This window comes from Phalacrocorax carbo, chromosome 1 (genome assembly GCF_963921805.1).
Source record: "Phalacrocorax carbo chromosome 1, bPhaCar2.1, whole genome shotgun sequence".
In the NCBI taxonomy this organism is placed as follows: domain Eukaryota; kingdom Metazoa; phylum Chordata; class Aves; order Suliformes; family Phalacrocoracidae; genus Phalacrocorax; species Phalacrocorax carbo.
The window spans coordinates 139,837,618-139,859,740 of record NC_087513.1 but is presented as its reverse complement, the minus strand read 5'-3'; positions in this window follow the sequence as shown (position 1 = coordinate 139,859,740).

The following is a 22,123-nucleotide window of genomic DNA, read 5'->3' as shown; positions in this document are numbered from 1 at the left end:
ACTTTCAGTTTTTCTGCCTGATTTCCTCTGATACATTTTATTAACATACTTGATTACCAAAGAGGGCCTGCATTTGGATTTTCTCACTCTGAAGAAGACAGTGAAAGACCTTCAGGCATGTTCCTCTGCCACTCTTTCAACACCACCCAGCAGGTGAATTCACCATTTCAGGAAGATCGTCCTAACCTGACTCTGGTTTAGTGCAAATTGAGCATTACACTAGACACAGAAGATTTGGGACTTTCCATTTTTACATGACTCTTGGTTGCTTAGTTAGTCAGAAGAGTTTCACTGTAGCTACATAGTACAACTGGGTTTTTTAACTGGAAGACCTAAAGAGGCCTACTGCTGCAGGTAAAGTTATTTTTGGCTTACCAGGAAGAAAGTATACCAACTTCCTGAACTTTCTGGAGAACAGCTTCATCAGAGAAGAGGCTTTCTACAGGCAATAATAAGGCTTCTTAAGGACTGTCTTTGACATGCAACTGAGCCTTGACCTTCCCTTTGGTTCATGTTCACAGTTAGGATCTGAAGCTCACACATGCATCCATTTAAACAAGGTTCCAGGTTAGAAAACATAAGGAGTATTCAGCAGAAACTAAATACCTGGGTATTAGCCTAATTTCTCAGAGAAGTAGTCACAGTTCCAAGAAGTAATTCCTGATTAAAAATAAGTCATTGTTTAGGATATCATCTATGACTGTGCAAAAGACAGATTCAAGACCCTGATGACATATAATTCAAATGGAAAACTTGGTGATGAAGCTTCCACATCAGATTAAGGTATCTAAAACATAACTTCTCTATGCCAGTATCCTGACTGATTTCAAAAGTTCTCTGTTTCAGTCATGATACAGAACAATAAAAATTATGACATTGCATAATTTTTTTCAAGAACAAGATTATCATTGATGACATCTTTAATTTCTTAGTAGCATTCATTTGAACAGAATATTCTTCCATTGATTGCTTTTCATCACATTTAAATGTCTTCATTCCATGCATATAATATACTACCTCCCAGAAGCTGGTGTCTCATCCCAACCTCTCAGTTACACCTGACAGCTGTGCTCTTCATCAAGATGCTCCTTTTTCTCACTTCTTTTTCATGTTGTAAATTCTATGTGATATTTTGTAAAGCTGAATCATATTTCTTCCCACTACCATTTTTGCTTTCATCCAAACGTGCATAAATTTTGTAGATAAAATATGATAGAGTACTGTCAATGCTTTAGCCTAAGTCTCAGCAAAAATGCAATATTCTAACTCAGTCTGTCTCAAAGACTTTATAGCATTTAATGCACTATTCTTGGTTCTTCAAATGGCAGGTCTAAGTACAGCCAGCTTTCATAAAGTGTGTAACATACTCAGCTTCAAGAAACAATACAATTATTTTTCAGTATGTTTCTCTTGATGCTTAATAAACACTAGCTAATGAATAAAATTATTAAAAGATGAAGCTGACTTCAACATATTCACATGCATTTTTAAATGACTTTTTCAGTACAGGTTTGTCAGAAACTGGTAATGTGTTTTATAATTTCTTTAAGGATTTTAAACAATGCTCTTTATATAAGGCAAATGCAGCTATAATGTAGTGAATGTGTACTCTGTACCTAATGGGACTTCTGGCAGTCTAATGCAGACACTGAGTAGTATTTTATACTTGCAGTAGATCATAGGGCACTTTGTTGACATTCAAAGGAGTTGCTTCAGTAGATTCACAAAAGTCATAAAGTTAAAAAGTTGAAGAAATCTTCTCTTCCTCCCTCCTCCTGTTTGGATCATAACTGAAAGCTATTATGCTTCTGGGGCAGAGAAGAGGATGGCTATTATGGCATTAGAGAGAGCTTGGAAGATATAGACGTTACAAGAGTATGGATTCTGTACTCGTTACTCAGACTGCACAGTCCTCTAAGCATCATTTATTTTTTTTTAAATGTTATCTTTGAGAAAAGAGATACAGTGTAAGTATGAAAAAAAATCTGTTATGAAACAGTAAGTTTCTCTCTGAAGTGTGGTTTTTAGAATTCCAAGAGAAACATTTAGGCTATATGCTAACCTGATAGTATATAACCCTTTTAATGACACGTGATTAATATCAGTATATGTAATTTGCCTTAAAAGTTCTGTTTTCTGGTTTCTACATAGTTACTTCAGTCACCCTGTATAAACAGGCTTTGAAATCTTTCTCCTTTGAGGATTACACCACATATAATCTCAGCAATAATAACAGCTGCACCTAAAAATAAAACCAATACTCTACTGGACAAAAAAATCAGCAAAACAGTGGTAATCTGAAAGGACTAGGACAATTACAGATTACAACAGTAATCTGAAAGGTTCTTCAATGATGACACCAAAAAATAGAGAAAAAATGAGAAAAAAAAAGAGGAGTTAGAAATAAAAGTTGGAAGAAAATACTAATGACCTATAAAAATATTAAAAAAGAAGAAAATAGAATTGCATGGATGGGAATATGAAGGAACAGAAACATATATCTGCTGCATCACAGAAGAGAACAGGAAGACAAGAGCACCTTTTAGATATGTAATATATCATTTTGCAAATTCTTGTTTTGATACTTCACTAAATAAAAGAACAAAATTAATTCGTTTAAAAAGGTAAAGAAAATAAGAACGCCATTTGCAACTACAATATCTACACTTCTGTAGGAAGGATTCAGTCTGAGTCTCTTGTGCTTCAGAGATAACCATTTACTACCTTGGCACAAAAAAGAGTCTCCCCTTTTGGGCAGATTACACATAATTCTTACATTGCGGGAACATATCTTACCTTCCTAGACAACATGAGGTACTATTCTGATACAGAATACTGAACAAAATAGATTAATGATACAGTCCAGTGTGACTGTCTCTGTAATATATACATGGTTGGAGTATTTGATCATGCTCTCACTCTACAGCTTTGCATAAATCAAGTACAGCTCAATAGTAGTGAAGGATCACTAACTGAATCAGACTCAGATGGTCCAAAGATATTAAGGGAAGAAGAGTTAGGGGACAGTGATTACCACCAGTGTTAACAATTGCCATTATTTGTTTCCTTGCTGAAACAACTCTGTTGCTGGCTTCAGAAACTCACACTTTAAAAATGAAACCTGAACATTATAAAATTTATAAAACAATCTACAAATTGGAAATGCCACTAGTCTATTTAAAACAGCTCAGTATGTCTTTCATGTAAACATAATTTTGAAAATCAGTTTGTTTTAAAAAGGAATACTGCTTCTTTTAATTAATCACAGAGGATATCACTTTATTTCAGAACTCATGGAAATCTCAGTATCAAGTAAAACTGCAATGTTCAGTCATTTTTTTCTGATAATATGGTCTACTTGCAAAGGGCTGTTCTATAGTGAAAATGTGAAAATAAATCTGATCCCTATAATTATATAGAATTACCTTATTGTTTATTTATTGATATTTAAAATGTCTCAAGTTAATGACTGCTGATTTGTTCTATGCTGAGGAACCACTGTCCTGTATTATTTTAATTGTTACAGAACCTTTGTATTCCTAATACAAGAACTCCCTGGATAATTCCCCCAAATGAAATAGGCCAAAATCTCATCAGGGATAAAACCAAATAGTGCAGTTTCACTGAAGGGAGAAGAGTATTTAGTTTCCTAATCACTGACAGTAACATACATTGCTCTCAGCTGATAATGTACCTGATAGGACCATCTTCCCATCTAAATCAACGAAAATTTATTCTAGTACTCCTGTACTATTCACCTTCCAATCTTTTCTGATCTCACTGAATTAAAATAAGTAGTCAGCTCACATGGTAGGCACTTCTGTAATGAAACACAGAGATTAAGAAAAATACTGTAGACTTGTGAATCAAGAAGCTTATATGGAAAGAGTACCGCCTATATTTCATGAATGTAACTTTTAAAAAACCTATAGCAAGGAGTTGACCTTCCTTATAAATATGTACACCATCAGAATATCTGAATTTTAGGGGGTAGGGAAGTTGTTCATTTTAACATTATATATTTTCATTTTCTGTAGCTCTGGTATAGAATAAAAAAAAAGTGTCAGATGTGAGAAAAAAATGAAAAGCAGCTTTCAATTTACCTTCTGCATTTTCTTCATCTACCCTCCATTTCTTACAGTACCATAAATTTTCATTGTTAATTTTAAAGTAAGGCGCTCCAGCCTTACCTGATTAGCTTGAAAGTAGAAAGCTAAAGGATAAAAAAATCTGATATATAATACAAATTATCACTGCTTTGGCTAATAATATTTTCCTTTGCTGACTCCCAGGCAAAAAAAGTTGGACACTGGGAAAAGTCCTAAGATAAGTATGGGAGAAGAGGGACACAATGTGATAACAGTAATGATCTTAAATAAATTGTTAGTAATTATTCAGTATAATTGTTTTTTTAATCAGTTGAGGTTGTTCCATTCCATATCAATTTTTGTTAAAAATTATTCCTAATTATAAACTTGAGATCCTTGTTGTGCAGCTACTACCGTTGTTATTGCAGTCCAAATAGCATTGCAGCATTGTTGTGTTACTTTATACTGAATTAACATTGTTGTGGGAAGAAAAAATATATATTGTTGTCCTTTTTCCTTATACATTGTCATTTCATTGTCCTCTTTTGTTCCCTGAGCTACTATTTCAATGGTAAAACAGATTGGTTTAGAAAAAATATACAAGAAGGATACCCTGATTCTTCTGTGCTTGTTATCGATAACTTCTCTGCATGTAACACACAGCTGTTACATTAAGCATACAAAAGCCCTGAAAGCTGAGACCAGTATCAATGCTCATCATACATTTTAGGCCACTGTTCCAGCCACCAGGAAGGAATTGTCTTCTCAGTCCTCTCTCCTGTCTTACTCTTTATTCCGGGGAAAAATGGGGTAGGAATAGGAAACTATCTTACCTCAACTAACTTAGTGTTCTCCTGAGAACAATTCTCTCCAGAAACAGAAAAATTAAACTGACGGAGTGCACAGATCACTAAAACATTGTCTCCCTTCTCTTCCTCAGGCCGTATCAACAGACCCAACAAACATTCTTGAAGAAAGATCATCGTATCACATCCTTCAGGCTCGAGTAGAAGAATGCTTTCTGGTTTCTGGGTCCAGACCACACTGTCTGAGTCAGAGAGGGAAGTTGGGGGCAAAGCTGTCATGCCCAAGGAACAGGTGGTGCTTCTGGAGAGGGCAGAAACTGGAGGCTCCTATGACACATTTTTCATAGGAAACTGTGAAATGTAGTTACCTGCAGGATTTGAAGTGACATAAACCACATTTCTCAAAATCGTGATGGCTGCATATTATGATTTTACACAGCTCAATGTAGAAGTCTTAACCTTGGTCTCCAGATTCTTATGTAACAACACTGCTATATCACTCTCCTATAATTTTGCCTATATAACTCTGGTAATGCTATTGTCAACCCCAACATATCATGCTTTCAAAAACTTGCAATTTCTCCTGAATTCTCCCTAAAAATTGTACAGAGATCTTTTACATGGAATTAGCTGAGGGTATAGGATTGTGTGCACAATGGAGAAAAATATGCACAGATGACAGGGTAGGAATTTCAAAAGCAGCACAGTGATTGAAGTAAGACATGAAGACTGGTAAAAATACAAAGCAAGTTCACATGAGATAAAAAGACTGCAAAAGAATGGAATTCTCCTTATAATGCTTATACATCTGTTACTGCACTGGTTTCCAGTTTAGAAGAAATAAATAAAAAAAAATCTTATTACATACATAGACTCTGAAAGAAGAGAGAAAAGAAACTGTGGACACTCCTTTCCCATATGAGAGTTGTAAGGAGAAAAATCAGAATTTGATAAGTAGAGCATATTAATAAATAGAGTACTAATAGTAGATACCTTTCAAAGCTTACATGTGTTTATCATTTCTACCTCTCTATATTATTATTAGATTCCCTGTTGTTAATAAAATAGTAAGAATTAGCCATTTTATGTAAGAGCACTGAATCGTTGAGATCAAGAAAAATTTTTGTGTCATCCTTCAAAAATAAAAAGCCTCCTAAGGGTCATTTCTTGTAGTATCACTGGAATTAAGTACCATAGAATCATAGAATGTCCTGAGTTGGAAGGGACCCAGAAGGATCAAGTCCAAGTCCTGTCCCTGCACAGCACAACCCCAAATTTACACCATATCTCTGAGGGCATTGTCCAAGTGTTTCTTGAATAGCATCAGGCTTGGCATCATGACCGCCTCCCTGGGCAGCCTGTTCCAGTGCTCCACTACCCTCTGGGTGAAGAACCTTTTCCTAATGTCCAGCCTAAACCTCCCATGGCACATCTCCCTGCCATTCCCTCGGGTCCTATCATTGGTCACCAGAGAGAAGAGATCAGCACCTGCCCCTCCTGCTCCCCTTGTGAGGAAGCTGTAGACCACGATGAGGTCTCCCCTCAGTCTCCTCCAGGCTGAACAAACCAAGTGAAACAAACCAAGTGTCAAGTGTCATTGAAGTTGAAATACCCAAACCTCTGAATAGTCAAGGCATTAATTAGCAAGAATTTTCAATGATGCTGAATTTTTTTCAGGTACTTTGTGACTCATACAGAATTGGATTATCATCATCTGATTCTACAGGTTACTATTGTAGGAGCGTTTATTGGATCAGGCCCCCAAATTGGCCTCCACCCAATACTTCAGACCATTCTAGGATATAAGATAGTCTTTTTTAAAAAGTGTGGGTTGCTGTCCTGGTTTCAGCTGGGACAGACTTAATTTTCTTCGTAGTAGCTAGTATGGGGCTGTGTTTTGGATTTGTGCTGGAAACAGTGGTGATAATGCGGAGATGTTTTAGTTGTTGCCAAGTATCACTTACACTGGTAGAGGAATTATTCATTTTTTCAGCTCTCTGTTCTGCCAGGTGCACAAGAAGCTGGGAGGGGGCACAGCCAGGACATCTGAGCCAAACTGACCAAAGAGATATCCCACACCATATGACATCATGCTCAGCATATGAACCTGGGGAAAGAAGAAGGAAGGGGGTGGGTACGTTTGGAGTGATGACGTTTGTCTTCCCAAGTAACCATTACGCGTGATGGAGCCCTGCTTTCCTGGAGATGGCTGAGCACCTGCCTGCTCATGGGAAGTGGTGAAAGAATTCCTTGTTTCGTTTTGCTTTGTTTATGCACGTGGCTTTTGCTTTACCTATTAAACTGTCTTTATCTCAACCCATGATTTGCCTCTTTTACTTTTCTGATTTTCTCCCCCAGTCCACCAGGGGGGAGTGAGCGACTGGCTGTGTGCTGCTTGGTTGCTGACTGGGGCTAAACCATGACAGTTATATTATCTGAGATGACAATATGTTAATGACTGATTTTATCTTAAAAATTCTTAGACACATTTAATGGAGTTCAAAATTTAAAATTCCTAGCAATGTACCAAGTCCCTGGAGCTTTATTATTTTTATTATTACTTCCTCACTGTGTACATAGGATACAATTTTCAAGGATCTTTGTTCATTATCTGTAGCTGAAGGCATGGAATCCTCTTCCTAGACTCCAGAATCTCAGAATCCCAGAATGGTTGAGGTTGGAAGGGACACCTGAGTGGTCATCTTGTCAAATACTCTTCATGGCACAGAAAAATTTTCTCTGCTATTTTATGCCGTACTATTCAGAGGTTAAATTAATTCAATGTAATTGACTGGTTGCTTTGCAAATTGAATATTTTTTATTAGTATGGCTAAGATGAAACACAGAAAATAAGACAAACAAAAAAGAGTAAAATGTGAAAAATCTGTCTGAATACAAAACTCCACTATGTTAGGTAAGCACCTTCATAATTAAATTGCAAAGTAGGATCCACACCATTTTTATTCCATATATAGCAAAAAATATTTTCATTCTTGACCACAGTGCTGACAAGTGACATAGCTTGAACTGGAAAATTTAAGAGCAATCCCCTTACATTCTTCCTTGAAGTTTCCTGGCTTATATTTTAATTTGGAAACCATTCCATATACACCTCCTATGCATATCATCTTTCATCCAGTTGTCCTAAACACACTGCTCCCCATTTATCTTGCCTTTGTTTATTTCTGTGAGAGTAATTTTTTTTTTGATCAGCCATCTAACGCTCTACATACTCAATACGAAATATAAAAAGCCTAGAACCTCACACAAGATTACAAATTCAAGTCCACAGGTCAATTGCTAAAACATTATGCTTCATAACACTTAAGTTGTATACAATGTTTAACCCTTGACCCCATGGTCCCTCAAAGAGAAGACAGCTTTATACAAATTTTAACAAATTGTTTGTAAGACAGGGTACCAGAAATTCTGCAGAAAACACATTCTGAAAACAGCTTTCTCTTACTTTTTCCATGTGAAAGTCGGTTATTTTTCTATCAAATTTTAAAAAAAAAATCAGATTTTTCTTTCTGTCCTACAATTTGTGCAATTATCTAATTTTCAGCATGCTATTGAAATACTAAACACAAATCAAAAAGAACCTGCCTTTCTGCATGGAGGAAGTACATTCTGCATTCATCTCCTGGGGCCATAATGTGCCTTTTGACTGTGTTCTTGGTTTGGTGTTTTATTGCTGTTGTTGTCTGGGTTTTTTAGGTTTTGTTTGTGGCATGGTTTAACCCCATCTGGCAACTAAGCACCACACAGCCACTCATTCCTCCCCAGGGGAATGGGGGAGAGAATCTGAAGAGTAAAAGTGAGAAAACTCATGGGTTGAGATAAAGACAGTTCAATAGGTAAAGCAAAACCTGCACACGCAAGCAAAGCAAAACAAGGAATTCATTCACCACTTCCCATGGGCAGGCAGGTGCTCAGCCATCTCCAGGAAAGCAGGGGTCCCTCATGTGTAATCATTACTTGGGAAGACAAAATACCATCATTCCAAATGTCCACACCCTTCCTTCTTCTTTCCCCAGGTTTATATGCTGAGCATGATGTCATATGGTGTGGAATATCCCTTTGGTTTGCCGGGGTCAGCTGTTCCACCCCACCCCCATGCCTTGTTCATCCCCAGCCCAATCGCTGGTGGGGTGGTGTGAGAGGCAGAAAAGGTCCGCTATTATCAATGCTGTTTTCAGCAAAAATAAAAAGAAAATAGCCCCATACTAGTTACTATGAAGAAGATTAACTCTATCGCAGCCAAAACCAACACAGTTGTTTGTTTGTTTGCTTGCTTTTCTTAAGCCATTTACCAATGTTAATGATTCTAAAAAATAAACGAACATATCACACAAATGACATTTTGTCTAATTGTTGGCTTAAGTACCATTTATAACATCTTTTAACTTTCATTTATTTAAAATCTTCTGTAGCTGTAGTAATTAGATTGAATTTTGAAGTGTCACTCCCTCCGCAGTCAATTTTCACTATCCTTGTTCCGTATATCAATTCACAAGAAACACAGAGGGTAGCAGAAGAAAAACCCTAGTTTGCTTCAAAAGAAGCCAATTAACAAATCTCATTTAGTGTTAATTGCAACAGCAGTCCTCATCATAGTTTAATCAACACCTTGCTAAAGCAATTTTAAAGGAAAGAAAAAGATAGACATTGATTTCATTCACAGACAGAACTGTATTGACACATTTCAACCTCTGAACATCTTACATTCCCAACAGGCTGGAGTAGCTCCTTTCCATACAAACTACTCTACAAAACTCAGAGGTTTTAGCCTTAAGAAAATACAGACATATCTGTTATGTATTCTCTGAAAACACTAAGGAACAAAGCTCTATGTTGTATTGAATTCCTTTCAATGGTACATTTTTGGAACCTGGAGACTTCCACTGTCCTAGCTATAAACCTTGACTTTACGTACCGCTTCATCACTCAAAGTCAAATCACATCTTTCTGCATGTTAATATTGGCCTATACAACAAGTAAACATGAAAAAAGCTAAGCAAAAATTTCATTATGCCTGAGTGCATCCTTGTTTAAAAAGTATTGGCAGTTTGTAGCTGTGGCTGCAATTCAGATCCAGACTCAAAAAGCTGCAGATGACAAGCTACCTGAGCTGCTCCAAGCCAGAAGTTTTCACATTTCACAAATGCATTGATCACTTTCTTGTGGTTCTCTGAAGATCTGAATTACTGTTCTGTGTATTGGGCTTAAAACTGGAAGACAACCATTTTTGTAATTTTTCTTTTGTGCTCTTAAACGGTTAGTAAGGGACATTGAATGGTGAAACACATGGATATATAACATCAATGACATGTACTAACAGTCTATAATAAAGCTTGATGCTACTTTTTCACCTGTTAAAATGGCTTCCGAGGAACAAGATGATGTTCTTTAAATAACACTTGTATAAAAGCATTAAATCCTTTAACAGGATATGTTTAACTGAAATGAATTACCTGTCCCTCCAAAAGTGTGTGAGTCTTTCTGACTATTGAACAACTCAAGATAATCACAGAAGACCTGATGTTATTTAGATGCATACATTTCCATTTAAAAAGCTTTCAAGCAGAACAGCTGCTTTCAATCCTGTTTGACATTCAATCCAATCCTATTTTAATTCTGATTGGGCTTTCAACCTGAAAATATAAAATCCACAATTAAAGTTAACTTCATGGTAAAAAACATAAGTTGTACAGTAATGAAAAGATCAATATAACATTTATAGCTACAAGAATTTTCCATGAGTAAAATCACGATATAAAATGCAGGGTAGTTCAAACCTAACATCTGGTTTTCCAATACAGTTCACAACTGACCCATAACGTATTTATAGTCCTTGAAATTTACTTAATATTGGTAAAATGGTAATAAGAATCCCTGGTTTCAGAGGAGTTACAGTTTTTTTCCTTCACCTCCAACATGGTCTTTCTTAAAAATATCTAGTTTTTATTCTAAAACCTACAGTACAAGATTAATTTTTCCACAATTCAATGGCCACTTTTGACCATTTTAATTTTGTGAACTGACTGCCATTTTATTGATTTTAGTATTATCTGAGGGAGGGGACAGTGGCTTTTTTTGTTGCTTGGGGATTTTTTATTGTTGGGGTTTTTTTCCTCATTCTGGTTGTTTTGAATGCTTTTTTAAAAACATCTGCAATTTTTTTTTTTTATTACTTAGTAGAACCCAAACAATCAATACAATTTCCTGTGGAAGAATAATTTGCCAAAAGTAGCAAAGACAAGACTACTGTGTCATAGATAACAAGATATGGATCAGAATATGTGGCAGAATAATCACAAACTGGTTTTTGTTAAAAAAAGACAGTCACATGAATACATCAATGTCATCCTAGTGTTTGCACTCAATCTTCATTTCAACCCTGCATGGCACTGCTTTCCTGCTTAGTAGAATCCTATGTTACTGCAACATGCCATTGTCTGCCCAATCTGCTCAGCCTCAGTAACCCTTTATTCTATGTAGAGAATCCTTTTTGTCATACGGTGTTGCCATTCTTCTTTTATTCTGCTACTTCAAGAAAAGAGGAGTCACCAGGGCAGTCAACACGTTTTTTCTAGATTACCTGATTGGCTAATTCATTCAAGGTCATTTCACTCTCTGTGTCTGTGTGACTTTTCCTAGTAACTTCATTACATATTGAAGCTAGGGGCAAGAGCTTGTGGAATAAAGAGAATGTATCTCCTCCTTCTGTTGTGGCAGTCTTAGCTGCATCACAAAAAGCTCAGCACCACGAATACCACACAACACAAGGCCAACCTGCCCACATGATCAGACTAAGTCCAATTCTTGGTAGGATAGCAGTAGAAGATAAAAGTGAAAATCTAGAGAATAAAAATCTGGAAAATTTATTTCCAGTGTCTCATTACTAAATTATCTTATGTGAACCTATCAAAAATCAAAAAAGCATTTGGTCAGTTTCCAGCTTTTTCTTGCTAATGTGAAATCTTTGCACAGATCAGTGGAGCTTACTTCTATTACTCTCTCTAGAAAGTTTATGCAAAACCAAATTTCAGAGTCTTAGCAATAGTTTATGCTGATCATCAGCATTATTTTGTGGCATTGTGGAAAGTAACATGTCAGCACTTTTACAGAAATGCTGAATACCATTGTTGTTTCTCAAACTGCGTAATTAGCAATTTATGTCCATTGGTGCATCACTATGAAGGAAATTTCAAATTACATGGACATGCCACTGTGAAATCGGTATAAAAAGACTGTGCTGAAACAATGAGAGTATTTGAGGATTCTTTTAATGGAGGCAGTCTAGATTTGGGATAAGGTAATTAAAATATTAATGTAGTGTTGGGCTAAAGCTTTTTCCGTTCATCTGATATTTTAAACTACCTTGTTCATAAATTTCACTCACAACAAAAGCATTACCTTGAAGAAATATTCCAACAAATCAGACAATATTTGACATATGAGACTGACACTTTTTTTAATAGTACTTAGTCAAGTCATTGTTTATAGTAGGCAATAACCAGTAATACTAAAAACTAAGGAGGTGTTTATCTTGTAACCCAAATGGAAAATGATGCTGATAGATATGGCAGAGATTCAAACAGAGAAGTCAGTGAAGCTTGAGTCTCCTAAATGAAATTTGCAAATAGCTTGGATCAATTTATATATGTTTTATTTGAACATAACTTGCCTTTTTCAAGTGCTTGAGCTCAGACAATGCTGTTACCAATGTAATACCAATCTAAGTCTTCTGCTGCCTTCAGGATGAGTTTTATAATGATTATTGTTTAAATCATTAAACGTCTTCCATGGGGAAAGGTAGCTCCCACCAGCCACTACCTTCCATCTCTGTGTGACAGAATCACAGAACAGTAGGGGTTGGAAGGGATCTCTGGAGATCATCTTGTCTAACACCTCTGCTTGAGCAGGGACACCCACAGCAGGGGGCAGAGGAACTCATCCAGGTGGGTTTTGAATGTCTCCAGGGAAGGAGACTCCACAACCTCCCTGGGCAGCCTGTGCCACTGCTCTGTCACCCTCACAGGAAAGAAGTTATTTCTCATATTCAGGTGGAACTTCCTGTGTTCCAACTTGCACCCATTGCCCCTTGTCCTGTCATTGGGCACCACTGAAAAGAGCCTAGTCCCATCGTCCTGACACCCACCCTTCAGATATTTATAGGTATTGATGAGATCCTCCCTCAGTCTTCTCTTCTCCAGGCTGAACAAACCCAAGTCTCTCAGCCTTTCCTCATAAGAGAGATGCTCCAGTCCCCTGATCATCTTCGTAGCTCTTGTCTGGACTTGCTCAAGCAGTTCCCTATCCTTCTTAAACAGGGGGGCCCAAAACTGGACACAGTACTCCAGATGTGGTCTCACTAGGGTAGCGTAGATGGGGGGGATAACTTCTCTCGATCTGTTGGCCACACTCCTTTTCATGCAATCCAAGGTTACCGTTGGCCTTGTTGGCCACAAGGGTACATTGCTGGCTCATGGTCAGCCAGCTGCCCACCAGCACTCCCAGGTCCTTCTCAGCAGAGCCGCTTTCCAGTAGGTCAGCCCCCAGCCTGTACTGGTGCATGGGGTTGTTCCTCCCCAGCTGCAGGACCTTGCACTTGTTCTTGTTGAATTTCATCAAGTTCCCCTTGGCCCTGCTCTGTTCAGGTCTCGTTGGATGGCAGCACAGACTTCCAGCATATCAGCCACTCCTCCCAGCTTGATATCATCAGCAAACTTGCTGAGGTTACACTCTGTCCCTTCATCCAGGTCACTGATGAATGTATTGAACAGGACTGGACCCAGCACAGACCCCTGGGGAATACCACTATTTACAGGCCTCTGTCTAGACACTGCCACATTGATCATGACCCTCTGAGTTCTGTTGCTGAGCCAGTTCTCTGTCCATCTCACTGCCCACTCATCCAACCCACACTTCCTTAGCCTGTCTGTGAGGATGTTATGGGACACAGTGTCGAATGCCTTACTGAAGTCAAGATAGACAACATCCACTGCTCTCCCTTCATTAACCCAGCCAGTCATACCATCATAGAAGGCTATCAGGTTGGTCAAACATGATTTTCTCTTGGTGAAACCATGCTGACTACTTCCAATAACCTTCTTGTCCTCTACAAGCCTGGAGATGTCCTCCAGGATGAACTGCTCCATCACCTTTTTGGGGATGGAGGTGAGGCTGACTGGCCTATAGTTCCCTGGGTCTTCCTTCTTGCCCTTTTTGAAGATTCAAGTGAGATTTGCTTTCCTCCAGTCCTCGGGCACCTCTGGAGAGTGGGTCAGCAAGAACACCAGCCAGCTCCATCAGCTCTCACAGGTTCATCGTGTCGGGGCCCATGCATTTGCAAGGATCCAGTTTGCATAGGTGATCTCTGACCCAATCCTTCTCAACCAATGGTAAGTCTTCCTTTCTCCGGATTTGTCCTCTCTCCTCTGGGGGCTGAGACGCCTGACAGCCAGCCTTAGCAGTAAAGACTGAAGCAAAGAAGGCATTCGGTAACCTCACCTTCTCTGCATCCTGAGTCGCCAGGGCCCCTTTTTTGTTAACAGTGGGCCCACTGTGTCTCCAGTCTTCCTTTTACTGCTGATGTATTTAAAGAAGCCCTTCTTGTTATCCTTGACATTCCTCACCAGATATCATTCCAAGTGGACCTTGGCCTTCCTCCTTGCATCTCTGCATACCCTGACAACACTCCTATATTCCTCCCAAGTGGCCAGTGCCCTTTTCCACATGCTGTGAACCTCCCTCTTCCATTTGGGTTTCTCTAGAAGCTCTTTGCTCATCCATGCGGGTCTCCTGGCTCCTCTGCCTGACTTCTTCCTCCTGGGGATGCACTAATCTTGAGCTCAGAGGAAGTGGTCCTTAAATAGTGACTGGCTCCCTTGGACCCCCCTATCTTCTAGAGCCCTAGCCCATGGGATTCCTCCAAGCAGGTCTCTGAGGCTAGAGTTGCACCTCTTGAAGACCAAGGTTCTAACCTGACTTGTAGCCCTGCTTCTACCTCACAGTATGCTAAACTCAACCATCTCATGGTCACTGCAGACAAGGCTACCCCCAACTCTCACATCCTCAACCAACCCTGCCTTATTAGGATAAGGTCAAGTAGCACATCTCACCTCATTGGTTCCTCCACCACCTGCATCAAAAAGTTGTCCTTGATGCTCTGCAGGAACCTTCTGGATTGTGCATGGCTCACCATGTTGCTTTTCCAGCAAATATCAGGGTGATTGAAGTCCCCCATGAGGACCAGGGCCTGCGATTGTGAGGCTACTTCCAGCTGTCTGTAGAAGGCTTCATCAACTACCTCTTCTTGATCAGGTGGCCTGTAGCAAATGGCCACAACAGTGTCACCCATATTTGGCGGTCCCTTAATTTTCCCCCACAAGCTGTCAACCTGTTCTTCCACTCCACGGCAGAGTTCAAGGCATGCCAGTTGCTCCCCAACATAAAGAGCAACTCCCCCACCTTGCCTGTTTTGGTCTGACTTTCCTGAAAAGCCTGTAGCCATCCATGACCACATTCCAGTCCTGTGAGCTATCCCACCATGTCTCTATGACTGCAATCAGATCATGGCCCTGCGACTGCACACAGACCTCTAGTTCCTCTTGTTTATTCCCCGTGCTGCGTGCATTGGTGTACAGGCATTTCAGAAAGGTATTTAGCATGCAGGTTTCCCTAGGGGGTGCACAAGGACATGCTATAGTCAAGCACACCCTTCAGGTGGTTGGTCTCCTGGCTGTCACCTTGTAAGGCAGCTAAAGCACCTTTGTCACTGCTCGGGTTGTCTTGGCTTACTCCCCCATTGGATACTATGGCATTAATCTTGCCACTTTGGGCCCCAGCCCCTGAGTCCCTTAGTTTAAAGGCTGCCTCACCAAGTTGGCCATTCTGCTGCCAAGTTGTCCAGCCTGCTGACACTTACCTTGAAATACAGTTTGTGGTTCATGGGCCCATTGACCAGTTCTTCTGGTTCCTGTGATATTCTGGGGGATCCCCTTTGGGTCTTTTCCTTATTGTCCCTATGCACATATACTTCTGAAGCTGGTATTCTGTTCTAGTTTTCTATTTTCACAGATAAGTTTGCCTGTGCCTTTCAGCACCATGCAAAGCCCCAAGGCTGTGCCAGTAATCTTGTCATCCTGTTAGGCTGGACCTGGGTAAATGGGCCTTTCAGTCCAGCTCACACCACTGGGCTGTTCTTTGCATGTGACATGATTTGTAGTAGGGACCCCTTGTTGGGCTTTCTTAGAGGGTACTTTAGCCCTCAGCCATTTCTGACTAGTCTATGCTCCCTTTGGTGCCTCTTTGCCTCCTGGAGGTCCTGCCCTGCCATCCTAGACATGTCAGGGCTTGTTCTGCATCTTGGTCAAGTGATAGACTCCAACCTGGCCTTCTACTTTTGTTTCTATTCACATTTAAACTTAAATTATTAATTCAGTTAACTCTCAATAAGGAACGTTTTATCCATTTTGTACCTATATTTTTATGGCTATGGATATTTAATTTGTATAGTTTTATAAACATTTACATGTATATAAATGTATACACATATATACATATAAGGGTATATATTTAAAAGTGTATCTATATGTATAAATAAAATATATATTTATACATATTTGTGCATTATTTATATATATATTTAAATATGCATATATTTTATATAATGCATACAAATATATATATTTTTATTTCTGAGCACTCACTGGTCCAAAGAGGTAAGCAGCCAATCACAGGACTGTCAGAGAAAGTATGGGGAATGACGCTGTCAAAAGTAATGGCATGGGGCTTCCTTTTCTGACCTGCTTCTGGGTACAATGGTTATAGTCGTGCCAGCCAGTCACGAGGCTGCCTGAGAACATGTGGATATGATGATGTCAAGAAACGGCTGTCAGCCAATCACAGAGCAGTATGACATTTAACAAAATGGCAGCTCCCTGCCATAAAATGGCAGTGGTCAGAACTAAAATGGTAGCCAAAACAAAATGGTGGCCCCTCTGAATGTAGTGGAAGGACCATCCAGGTCTGATGTAACTCCAAGTAAACCAGAAGAGGTGGCAGTCGTACCAACCAAAGTGCATGTGACCAGAAGTGGGCTGTGACTTCTGGGGGATATGGCTGCTGAGGCTGCTGGGGGTGCGCAGGATTTCTGTCGGAGGTGGCAGCAGGGAAGCTTCTTCTTATCTTGTGTATCAGTGGTCCCTATGCTACTCACAGCTGTGGTTCAGCTTGATCCAGATGTATTAAATACACATGCTTTTGTTTCTTCTGTTAATGTAATCTGAAAAGCTATTTTAATGGATTTTTACCACTTTGGAAGAGGTAAATTTAGTGCAATAGCTCATTGAAAATATTCTACTTTGCCTGTGGAACCAATTTACTCTTTAAAAATGAAAATTTATTTTTACTAATAAACTTTTCAATTACTGCATGTTTCATTGCAAAAGTTTGAGCACTTGGATCATTTTACTTGCCAAAAGTATGTTTGGAAGATTGGGTGCTGTAAAGTGAAGACACAATCAAAAAATAAAATGTCTTTTCATTCAAAAAAAAGATTCTCTTTGGATGGTACATTAAAAGACGAAAAGGAAATACGAATACAAATACTGAAAGTAAGGAAGATTTTTAGGTTTATTAAAAATAATACCTTCCTTGAAAATAATTTACCACAAATATTTTAAATTTTATTTCATACTACAATAATGGGGTTTTGACTTACAGTGTACATTACATAATACTTGTAATGAAATAAAACATTGAATAAAGAAGCATCATTATATTTCCTACACCCATGAGCTTCTTTAAAAGCTAAATTAAGTATAAATTGTTACTCATCATTTTTATGGACACATTTTTGACTCAACATATCACTGAAAATAAAGATCTAGCTTTACAACAATATTATAATTCCATGACCTACCTCATGCAAGTTAGTCTTATTTTCCAATGTAACAATCAGAATGAGCGTTATAGGTGAGAATAAAGCTTGTAACACTCCAAACAGTCATATTATTAATGTATGTCGGCACAGGAGGAGCTCCATGGAGAAATGAAGGAATCCAATTTGAAAAAAATTCTTAAATTCTGTGTAGAGAAAGTCAGAACATAAGGGAAACACCAAAAAGCTGACCATGTTAAAAACATAAATCTCAGGTTTGTTCATATTTGCCAGTGGAAAATATGTATTGTAATAAATCACAGTTGATAAAGGGAAAATTTGAGGTAATTTTGAAATAGCGATTTGTACATACTGATGGCAGGTTGCAAGAGGTGCTGTGAACAGTTAAATATGAAAAAGATTGATTTATCCGGGTTCCACACTTCCTTTATTTTATCCTAATTCTTACCCTTTTAATGGCATCTGTTCTGCAAGTAATGTATTCTTTCTGTTTATGCATTAAAGAGAATGATCCATGCACTGCCATGATCATAATGAACACTACCTTTTTAGTACAAAAAGGTATTTTACTGAACTATAAAGTTAACAATGAAAAACACATCTCAAACTCTAGTAGGAAGTGGAACTATATTAGACAATCTAAAGCCTATTTGTTTAGTCTTTTTTAAAAGACCTTTTCCCAAACACTATATCTTCCAAATGGAAATATTAGTGTCTTATTAGGCAGTATTTACTAAAGACGTTGTTTAAAAAACCCATGTTTTTCTATTAAAGGGTATAAACAGCTTCCAGTAAACAAGCAAATGAAAAGCTGACAAATTGAGAGGGATGCAGTCTGCATCAGTAACATGTAGAATGAAAATGGAGGTAAAAAGGTTATATTACATAATAGACTTGCTGAAATAAAACTAATAATTTTTTTGTGATGATCCATAATGAGGAAAGTATTCCTCTGTGCAACTAGTTTATTTGCTTCCTATGTTAGAAGAAAAAAATAATGGACATTAAAAATATAAGGAAGACTATTATTTCCGGGAGTTATCTGAGGACAATCATTGGAATCAAAGCCTATTTGTAAAACGACTAAATGATACAGTTGCCTAAACAGGTGGTAAACACTTAAATGTTCATTTCAGTTCCATATTCAAAGATTCCAACTCAAAACATTGTTGATAAGCAAATAAAAGGAGTTAATAAATAAGGAACCAATAGATAAAAATCATAGGTAAAACAGAAAAATTATTCAGGTATTGGTCAAAACTTGTTGTTAGGAGCAGAACCTGAAGCCAAACAAAATCTGAATATTTGAAATTATCTTTAATGGTGAACTCTTACTTTATTTATGATTTCTCTATCACCACTACCTATTGGACTTTGGGTTTGTTTTTTCTTTAGTATTTTATTTTCTTTTCTTTCATCTAGAAGTATACACAAAACTATATGTACAACTAAAGGTAGGTGTATAACTGAAAAAAGAAAAAGCTATCAATTTATCAGTTTTGCAAATAATTTGAGAAAGTTTATTGCAGTTTATAAGGTTGAGAACATTGACAGAACTGTTTGGAGACAAAATATTTGTAGGTGCTATTTTTATTAAGATAAGGGTAGATAAAGTCCTTTTGTCTCCCACTTTTTTGGCAGTAGGTCAGTAGGGGTAAGTGATTCGATTCACTTTGCATCTTATGGTCAAACCCATTTTTTCCTCTTCACCAAGCTATAGGTCAGTAAATTTATTCAGGAGCAACTATTCAGGCATAGTTTAGGCAAAAGAGAAAAACAGAAGAAATACGATGCTGTAGCTTGTGTGGTAGGGCATCTTTCTAGCAGACATATGCTTAGTCAAATGTTACAATAAAATTTTAGGATTAAAGAGTCAGCATTTTTGTGTCTTGTTTGGAGTGAGCTCAGAACAGACAGGTTCCTCTACTAAAGTAGAGCTAGGCAGTGCAAAAAGGTAGGTTCAGGAACAATATTTTTTTTAAATGAAGGCATAGATATGAACTCTGCTGGACTTAGGCTATTCTGAACCAATCCTAAATATGTATTTAGAAAGACTTACAGGTAAATTTACTGGCAAGTATTCCTAGGAACTTCAGAAACACTCAGATATTACATAAGCTAAGAAAGGTTTAAAGCTGGCTCCAAAAATTGTACTCATTTGTGGTTCTTGAGAATAACACCTAGGTAGGTGGACTTGGTAGCAATAGTCTGTTGATACTACCTGTTAAGTAACTGAAAAATATCATGAGGAAAGTGAAGACTTCCACTAAAGAACTTATTTAGAAAACTGATGGTGGCTTTCTGAAAGTTTGTGCACTGACATGTAAGATATCCAGGTACACTGTTTAATTTGTTATGAATGCAGCCACAAGACAATTATTCAAAGGTAGACAGTTTCAGGCTGAAAGAAGACAGTATGGAATCTAAGAAACTCTGGTCTTCAGACAAAAACACAATAAGCCTCCTTCATTTGTAACCTTTATTTAAATAGACAATTGAGAGTATATGAGAATAGCAATATAAAATTATGGAAGATATGTAAAATAGATATTACTTTTAAAATGAAATTATGCTTATGAGAAGGAAACCACTCTGATTTGCTATGAAATATCTTGAAATGAATGTGTGAACTGCCCACCAAGCAGATCTAGTTTCCCAATGAAAAGAATTTTTAGAATGGTAAATGGTTGTTAAAATAGGTTTTAGCTTCTGGGTCTATCTGTATGATGATATGGAACGGAATAGACAGACAATAGAACTATGAGAAACCCAAACCAGCCACTTTCTGCAGTGCAGTACACATCATATATGGACTAACAAGTTCTGCCTGGGAAGCAATCTATTATATTGCAGAAGGATTTGCCCAAGCCAACAGGTCTCATTTTTTCCCAGAAACAGCTAATGTGTATGTGGATCATCGTTAGTTAGTCTACACTTTCAAAATTCTGCAGACTATGACATCACCTGCAATGAATACAGTAGCTACTGAGGCACTCTGCAGTTAAGGGTTCTTGGTCCAATCCCTCCCAAGATGAGGAGAATATATAAACCAAGCTTTCAAAACCCAGAGCAAGTGGGTTGTTTATTAGACTACTGCATAAATATCTTCCATAGGGCCATAACAGCAAATAGATGAGGTTATTTATGATCAGAATTATTAAATTTTGAAATAGTTTAGGCACTGCTGTCTGATGTTGGGATATAATGTGAGAAGCAAGCCTATCTATACAAGATACATTATTACATCTGGGTATTGTACGTGAGCAGGAAAATTTGTGAGTTGGCACAAATACAGATGAGTCAATGAAGGAAAGGGAGTGATCTGGACAGTTGTCTGAAAAAATGGCTTTTTGGGAGGGATCTATGCAGAATGCATCTGACCTTTTATTAAGAAAATAAATAATAATTACATTTTATTCACAAACCATTGCAGAGAGTTGCAAACATTGTAACTCTATATATTAGGATCCCAGGATTACAAGTGCAATGACTATTGCCTGAAAATGCTTGCTGTATTGTAGCCAGAGAGTTTATTAACATTTTTCAATAATACTATGTCATATAATTACAATTTCAAAGGTCTGTGTGGTCACAGTTGCATGTCTGATCATATTCACCAAGGGTGCCAGACTTCAGGCCTATTATATATTTTATTTAACTAATAGTGGATGTGGAAAGTCACACACACAAAATAATGCTAACTGAAAAGCACTGGCATGAAAAAACTTGTTTATAAAACATAGTTACAGTTTCATCAACATATTATTCAGAGTTAAAGTGAAAACATACAGAGAGCTATGAAAGACAAAAAAATGTGATTAAGTAAGATAATTTTTGTATTACTCCATGCACACTATGACAGGATTGGGAGGGGGATCAGGGAAAAAGAGCAGAGTTTCTAAACACACGTGCCATCTTAATCCCATTGCTGCTATGATGATAATCCTTCTACTGCCAAAGTAGCATCTGTCTGTCCCTTATGGTTATGTGACATACATCACTCCTACTCAAGATCTTATATTTTCTCAGATTTTGCTTTGAAATCAAGTTGGGCATTACACAAGCTACATCAGTTTCTGCTTTTCTTAACTTTTCATTTTGTATTGACACCTGAACAACTTGTAGTTTAAGGGGGTGAAGAAAAGGTTCTGGAGCCTTGATGCTGGCAGGATTTAGAAGTAAATAACAGGCTCAAAAGTAGACAACCAGCAGCATGATAATGTTTCATGGAAATGATTCAAAGAGAATGAAATCCTGTTAGGTACCTGTGTGTCTGATCTGCCTGCTACTTCAAAGATTTCACAGAAATAAAGTAAGAA